Source organism: Neltuma alba, unplaced genomic scaffold (assembly GCF_004799145.2).
Source record: "Neltuma alba isolate B1F8T4 unplaced genomic scaffold, ASM479914v2 tig00006028_pilon, whole genome shotgun sequence".
In the NCBI taxonomy this organism is placed as follows: Eukaryota; Viridiplantae; Streptophyta; class Magnoliopsida; order Fabales; family Fabaceae; genus Neltuma; species Neltuma alba.
In genome coordinates, this window is record NW_021634325.1 from 17,104 (window position 1) to 25,944 (window position 8,841).

The 8,841-nt window shown below is 35.8% G+C and overlaps 1 pseudogene; it reads left to right on the forward strand.

The window, feature by feature from the left end:
• Nucleotides 1-1,878: 1,878 nt before the first annotated feature.
• LOC114749393 (ABC transporter C family member 3-like) lies at nt 1,879-8,460 on the forward strand (annotated as a pseudogene).
• Nucleotides 8,461-8,841: the final 381 nt, after the last annotated feature.

Consider the following 8,841-nt stretch of genomic DNA (forward strand, 5'->3'; position numbering starts at 1 on the left):
AAAAAAGAGACGGGGGATTTCTGGTTAAAAAAAAAAAAGGAGACAGAGGGAGCACATTAAGGGTGTGTTTGGATGAAACCAAACCATGGTTTGGAAAATAGCTTCTGGAGAATAGATTCTGAAAAAAATAGATTTTGGGAAGAATAGATTTTATGAAAAAGTGATTTTGAGAAGTGTGAGTGTTTAGATAGTTGTTATTAGAAGTACTTTTTATATATACAATTGGTATAAATTAATATGATAATTATAGAAAAATATATTTTATGATATATTTTAATTTGAAGGAATAAAATTGTTAATAATATATTTTTTCTTAATAATATATAAGATAATATAATTAATAAATAATTAATATGTATATATATTTATAAGATCTAAGATTAAATATGTTTATAAAAAAAAAAAAGATATATATCCTATAGGCTCTCACACTCTCCCTCTTTTCTCCAAAAGTAAAAATTTCTACTTTTTCCAAAACCATGGTTTTGGAGTCAAAACCATGGTTTTGAACCCAAACCATGGTTTTGATTTTTTTAAAGGTGTTTGGCTAACATTTTTCCCAAACCATGGTTTGGGTCTCAAAACCATAGTTTGGGGTGCTTGCCAAACACACCCTAAGATGAAGATATTGAAAATTTGGCCCAAAAAAAATAAAGATATTTAAAAAAAAAACACATGAAGTCAATGTATTCATTACTTTAAAAATGTTTGAATAAAAATAAAACCATAATTTTAAAGTACGTCTAAGATATATAAAATAAATATATAAACAATTTCTTTCAATTTATAAAAAAATATTTTTAAAAAATGATTATTGAATAATACAAACAGCCCGTGTGTGGGACCCGCTTGCTGCAGTATTCAATTCAAATGCGCATGGAAATCCTGCGAGTGCCAAGTGGAGCCCACAGATGCGTTAGAAAATGGTTTAGATGATAAAGAATCGACAGGTGAAGAATCCGCCGTTCCCACTATTTCCCACGACTTCTGTTTTAACCAAGAGCTCAAAAAGTCAAAGATGCAAATGAGAAATTGAGACCTCACATAGACGAGTGACTTTACTTGGGGACCAATGCACATTAATATCCACACGTTTCATTTTTTTCCGTCGTGGCAGTTTTTGTCGCCATCACAATTCAACAATTTATGATTCATTAATTATTTATTATTAGAAAAGCACTCGTGAAGAATCATAAACATTCAGAAATATTTTTCTCCCCTTAATGTCACACCGAAAATGTTAAAAATTTTTAAAAAATACCAATATCACCCTAGTTATTAAAATATTAACATTGATTAACATTTTCTAATGTCAAGCGCAGCATTACTCACTTTTTAATATTTTCATGGCAATAAGAAAAAAGTTTAGGTGAGTCGAGTTTGGAATACTTACAGATTGTTCATCACCAAAGCTCTCATGTTAGTAATAAAATTCAAACTCACGATCTTATTGTTATTATGAGCTGACTTTTTTTTTAACTGAATCAATTCTTTTTGGCTTTTTCAAGATAATATTATATGCCTTTTCTAGGCTTGTTTAGATTCTTATTTAGTTTTAAAATTTCATTTCACTTTATTTAATTCATTATTATCTCATAATTTTCTAATTTAAACCTCTTTTGGGTGAAAGATTAATTTTTTGTATGCTTTTATTTGAATAAAATAAAATCAATATTTGAACACAGCTTATAAGAAACTTATAACAACAGGTATATCTAATGCAATCAGAGCTTTTTCATTTTTTAACCGTATATGAAATTTAAAATATTATTTTCACGGGGCCGCCAAAGTTGTGTCTGTGGCCTCTCTCTTCCCGGAGCTCATCCCTTTCCTGGAAATCAGTCTGGTTCGCTCCGCCCATTTGCCTTGGGCACCACGTTAGCCATTCCTCAAGGAATCCAATCTTTGACTCTCCCTCCCTCTCCTTCTCTCGCACTCTCACTCCCTCCCTTTTAAGCTCATTTTTTTCAGATTTTCGTTCTCAACCTTGCGCGACCTGAATCTAAACTAGAACCCCTCACCTGAACCTTCTAGCGCGGCCCTCATTTCATCACACCCCATTACAGAAATTTCCGTATTTGACGATAATTTCTGTTCTTTTTTCATTCTTACTTAAAACTATGTTATTTCTTCTCTCACACAACTCGCTAATGGACTCTGCATCCGTTCTTCTCCTAAAACCCATTTTCTTGCATTTGTTGTCTGCTTCTCTCCACCTAGTTTTGTTAGCGGCGTTCTTCGTCTCATGGGTGTGGAATAGAATTGTTGTGGGTGCTAGAGATGGTTCCAAGGAGAAATTCAGGGTTACCCTATATCCAAGGGCTCTGTTTTGTTCTTTGGGTGCTTCTGCATTTAATCTTGTCATGTGTCTACTGTGTTACTTCTATTGGTATAGAAATGGTTGGTCTGATGAAAAGTTCGTGACCCTGTTGGATTTGGCGCTTAAAACCGTTGCTTGGGGTGTTGTTTTTGCTTACTTGCGTACAGGATTCTTCAATTCAGGTGAAAGGAAATTTCCGTTCTTCTTCAGAACTTGGTGCGCTTTCTACCTCCTTATTTCTTGTTACTGCTTTATACTGGACGTTATCCTCCAACTTAAACACGTCTTGCTGCCGCTTCAATACTTAATTTCTGATGGTGTCTCCTCCTTTGTGAATATATTCTTTTGTTACGTGGTGTTTTATGTGAAAAATGAGAGTGAAGATAACACTGTTCAGGAGCCTCTTTTGCTTAACACTGCTGATTTAAGTAATGCGTTAGAGTCAAATAAGACCAAGGGGGAGGAAACTGTTACTCCCTACTCAAATGCTGGGCTTTTCAGCATTCTTACGTTCTCCTGGGTGGCTCCTCTGATTGCTACCGGCAAGCAGAAAGCTTTAGATCTTGAGGATGTGCCGCAACTAGCTAGTTGTGACAGTGTAGCTGGAGCTTTTCCACCTTTTAGAAATAAACTTGAGGCTGACTGTGATACAACAAATGGAGTGACCACACTTAAGTTGGTGAAGTCATTAATATTCTCAGCTTGGAAAGAAATTTTTGCAACAGCCATTCTTGTACTTTTAAAGACTTTGGCTTCTTACGTTGGTCCATATCTCATTGACACTTTTGTTCAGTACCTCAATGGTAAACAAACATTTAAGAATGAGGGATATGTTTTGGTGGCTACATTTTTTGTTGCGAAGATTATAGAATGTCTATCACGGAGGCACTGGTTCTTTATATTGCAACAAATTGGAATTAGGATCCGAGCACAGCTGGTGACAGTGATTTATAATAAAAGCTTGACCCTTTCCTGTCAAGCCAAGCAGAGTCACACTACTGGAGAAATAATCAATTTTATGACTGTTGATGCTGAAAGAGTCTGTGATTTCAGTTGGTACATTCATGATCCGTGGATGGTATTTTTGCAAGTAGCATTGGCCTTGTTTATTTTGTATTTTGTACAAGAATCTTGGGATGGCTTCGATTGCCGCATTGATTGCCACTGTTATTATAATGCTGGCAAATATTCCCTTGGGCTCACTGCAGGAAAAGTTTCAAGACAAGTTAATGGAGTCGAAAGATAGACGAATGAAGGCCACATCTGAGATTTTAAGGAACATGAGAATTCTCAAACTACAGGCATGGGAAATGAAGTTTTTGTCTAAGGTTATTGAACTAAGGAAGATAGAAGAAGGTTGGTTAAGGAAATTTTTTTACACATCAGCCATCACCACCTTTGTATTCTGGGGTGCACCAACGTTTGTATCTGTGGCTACCTTTGGTACTTGTGCACTTCTGGGGATTCCACTTGAATCGGGGAAGATCTTATCTGCACTTGCAACATTCCGAATTCTTCAAGAGCCCATTTATAACCTTCCAGACACAATTTCAATGATAGCACAAACAAAAGTATCTTTAGATAGGATTGCATCATTCCTTCGACTTGACGATTTACAGTATGATGTTATAGATAAGCTTCCAAAGGGTAGTTCTAATACAGTAATTGAAGTAGTTAATGGCAATTTCTCTTGGGATTTATCTTCCTCTAATACAACATTGAAAGGTATAAATCTCACGATCACGCAGGGCATGAGGGTTGCTGTCTGTGGTGCTGTTGGCTCAGGCAAGTCCAGTCTACTATCATGTATTTTGGGAGAGGTGCCAAAAATATCAGGAACAATAAGGGTGTGTGGAACTAAGGCCTTCGTTTCTCAGTCTCCATGGATTCAAAGTGGGAAGATTGAAGAGAATATATTGTTTGGTAAAGAGATGGATAGAGAAAGGTATGAGGAGGTCCTTGAAGCGTGTTCCCTAAAGAAGGACCTGGAGATTCTGCCATTTGGTGATCAGACAATTATTGGAGAGAGGGGAATCAATTTGAGTGGTGGACAAAAACAGAGAATTCAGATTGCACGAGCTCTCTACCAAGATGCTGATATATATTTATTTGATGATCCTTTTAGTGCTGTGGATGCTCATACAGGATCGCACCTTTTTAAGGTAACCCATTATGATATTTTGTTTGTTATATGCTATGAATTTGGCTGTAAAACTTGAATGCTTTGCAGATTTAGTATTCTATAAATTATTCTTTTTCATGCTGTTTTGAAACATGGTCCTTATTTAGTGTCACACTTGTTAAATGTTTTAGTTAATTGTCTCTTTCATTATTTCTGTATATGGCAGGAATGCTTACTAGGCTTTTTAAGTTCAAAGACAGTTATTTATATCACTCATCAAGTAGAGTTCTTACCTGCTGCCAACCTTATTTTGGTGAGGTCTATTCTCATAATTTAATCTTTACCATTTGAAAGAGAATTTACTATGTTTAGTATCCTCTAATATTTATTTTATATCCTATTTATTAGGTCATGAAAGATGGGGAAATTACTCAATGTGGAAAGTATAATGATTTGCTCAACTTAGGGACTGACTTTATGGAGCTTGTTGGGGCACATAAAAAAGCGTTATCTGCACTTAATTCATTGGATGGGGGAGAAGAGTCTGATAAAGTGAGTATAGCTGATCAAGAGATAAATATCTCTGGTGTACAAGTTACAGAGGAAAAAGAGGCAAATAGTGATAGGCAAAGTGATAAAATAGACAATTTAGTTGAACCAAAAGGCCAGCTTATTCAAGAGGAAGAAAGGGAGAAAGGTAAAGTTGGGCTTTCTGTCTATTGGAAATATATTACTATAGCATATGGAGGAGCTCTTGTACCAATTATATTGTTGGCACAAATTCTGTTTCAAGTTCTTCAAATTGGAAGCAACTATTGGATGGCTTGGGCAACTCCCGTCTCTTCAGATGTGAAACCACCTGTTGGAACCTTTATGCTTATGGTTGTCTATGTTGCTATGGCCATAGGAAGTGCTTTTTGTATCCTTGTTAGAGCAATTTTTCTATTCACAGCTGGTTACAAGACTGCAACTCTGCTCTTCAATAAAATGCACTTGTGCATCTTCCGTGCACCTATGCCATTTTTTGATGCCACTCCAAGTGGAAGGATTATTAACAGGGTAAGAAGTTGAAATATTACATTGTTTTTATCGTTTTTGTCGTCTAATCTAATGAGCTATAACATTTTAGTTTATGGATTTTAAATAATCTTTAAATTTATAGTCCCCTTCACCTTGTTGGTTTCCTTTGATGACCATATATCAAGAATAATGTATTGAATCGTTGACAGTGTTTTTCTTTGTTTTCTTGTAGGCCTCTACAGATCAAAGTGCAGTTGATTTAAACATTCCCTTTCAAATTGGGTCATTTGCCTTCTCTATGATCCAACTTTTTGGAATAATAGCAGTGATGTCTCAGGCTGCATGGCAGGTTTTCATCATCTTTATACCTGTGATATCAATCAGCATTTGGTATCAGGTATTTTGCTTAAATAATGTTATCTTACTTGATACAAGGTTCTGTGTATTTCTTGTATGTTATTCCTTGTTCTGTAGTCTATGCTGATCATGCACTTCTTCCTAAATTTTTCATTGCTTCTGTGTACTTTGTTAACAACTTATTATTTTGCAGCAATATTATCTACCTTCAGCTCGAGAGCTATCACGGTTAATTGGAGTGTGCAACGCTCCAGTCATTCAGCACTTTGTTGAAACTATTTCAGGGACAACAACTATCAGGAGCTTTGATCAAGAGTCAAGATTTAAGGAAACAAATATGAAACTGATGGATGGGTATTCTCGGCCAAAATTTAACAATGCTGCTGCTATGGAATGGCTTTGCTTCCGTTTGGATATGTTGTCTTCCATCACATTTGTCTTTTCCTTAATATTCTTGATATTTATGCCACGGGGAGTCATAGATCCAGGTGAGTGATTCAGCTTTGGCATCTGTTGGTCAAAAAATGGTTCTGGCACCTTGATCGATTGACAAATACTTAGCTTATGTTATTGAGGTAATGGAGGCTTATTGTTTACTTATATTTTATTTATGATTCTGAAGGTATTGCTGGTTTGGCTGTTACATATGGACTTAATCTAAACATGTTACAAGCTTGGGTGATATGGAATCTTTGCAACTTGGAGAATAAAATTATATCAGTGGAGAGGATACTTCAGTATAGTAGCATTCTGAGTGAGCCCCCTCTTGTGATAGAAGAAAATAGACCCAATCTTTCTTGGCCATCGCGTGGGGAAGTTGACATTTGTGATCTACAGGTACTGAGTCAGTCATAAATTTTATTCCAAGTGCATGTCTTAATCACATGGAGCATGTTAGCATTATCATTTCTTTCAATCTTTGGTCAATTAATTTGTAAAACTTGAGCTGTTAGTCTTTTATCAAGTGTTAGAGTTTATTTCCAAAGAGAAATATTACTGCTTGTAAAATATCTTTTGGTTTATGGATTTACATTATGTTTGTACTAATATAGAAAATAATCCTGCGTATGATGAAGGTTCGCTATGCTCCACATCTTCCACTTGTGTTGCGTGGCATAACGTGCAAATTCCCTGGAGGACTGAAAACTGGCATTGTTGGGAGAACAGGAAGTGGTAAAACAACTCTCATACACGCACTTTTTCGAATCATTGAGCCAACTACTGGGCAAATTGTGATTGATGGCATCAACATTTCGTCAATTGGACTTCATGATTTGAGGTCTAGGCTTAGCATTATTCCTCAAGATCCAACCATGTTTGAAGGGACGGTGAGAAGTAACCTGGACCCATTGGAAGAGTACACGGATGAACAAATTTGGGAGGTAGGTTGTTATATTTTCAAATAGAAAAATGCACTCACTCAACATAGGTTTTGTGCCAAGATTAAATTTGTGTCTGTTTTGTGATGTGTCTTTGCCTTCATTGATTGACATGCTTTTAGGCTCTAGATAAGTGTCAACTTGGAGATGAAGTTCGAAAGAAAGATGGAAAGCTAGACTCTGCAGGTTTGTCTTATTTTTCTTGATCACAAAAGGACATTACATTGTTTCTGATCTCAGAAATGTTAACTGATGGCTTTTTGTGAAAATGGTTGCAGTTAGTGAAAACGGTGAGAATTGGAGCATGGGTCAGAGGCAATTGGTGTGCCTTGGTAGGGTGCTACTTAAGAGAAGTAAGGTGTTGGTGCTTGATGAGGCTACTGCGTCGGTTGATACTGCCACAGATAATCTAATTCAGCAAACTCTTCGGCAACATTTCTCTGACTGTACAGTCATTACCATTGCACATAGAATAACTTCTGTTCTTGACAGTGATATGGTTCTGCTTCTCAATCAAGGTCAGTTAAGTTGCTTGCTATTCTTCTTTGATTATGTATAGTTTTTGTACTTTGATCTGCTTTATTTTGTCTTTTCATATGATTTCCATGGATCTTGATGCAGGACTGATTGAGGAGTTTGACTCTCCGATAAGACTGCTTGAGGACAAATCATCTTCTTTTGCAGAGCTTGTTGCAGAGTATACAATGAGATCCAAGTCTTCCTACCAGTGAATGAGCTTATCTCTGATTTTGCTTACTGAAATCAAGATAACACAGTTTCTTGATTATCACGAAATCGGGGGAAATCTGTCAATAACGATAATATGAAGGAGTTAATATGAAATTGGGATAATCTGGTCGAACAACGTTAACGCCACTTGCTGTTTTGAGTTGCAGATTTTAATAGTTGTGAGTATGATGTGTTGTTGTATGAGTTAGGATCTTGTTGAGAACAATATACGTGGGGGAAGTTAAGAGAGACGATTGTAAAACTATAAGATAGTCATTATTGTCACATTGATTTTTTTTGGAGTTCTGATAAGATTATGTAATTTGGCCAAGTTAGTGTGGAATCTCTCCAATAGTTGAGATGTTGTGTTAATGTTGGTTCTCATGTCCGGTCTGATTATTTTGACATTACTCGAGTCTGAACAGCATTCTCTACCAAAAACAATATGCCATTATATTTGTCAGGTTTTGAAGATTTTCGGTTCCACTGATGTGGATAGAAGAAATGGAAGAACCCATTTACAGTTGATCATTGCTGTCCATTTCTATGTTTCAGTGCTGGTGGTATTTGCAGACGAGTGTTTAAAGCATCCATCTTTAAGGAAGTATACTATGTATTTGGAATCATCTTCATCTATCAGTGAAAAGAATTCAACATTTCACTTGAATCATGATCATAATGTAATTAACATGATATACTAATTATATGTGTGTGTGTATAAGTTTGTTAGTATCGTTTATATATTAAATTTTATTTGTAATTATACTTTATTAAACATTTTATAAAGTTTGAAAAAAGCCAACATAAATAAGATAAGGACAAGGTTGTTCGTATGAAAATTTTTCCTCCCCCCACTGGACCCAGATGATATAATATTAAAATTTCTTCCCTTTTCTCTTCTGCCCCCAGCCGGG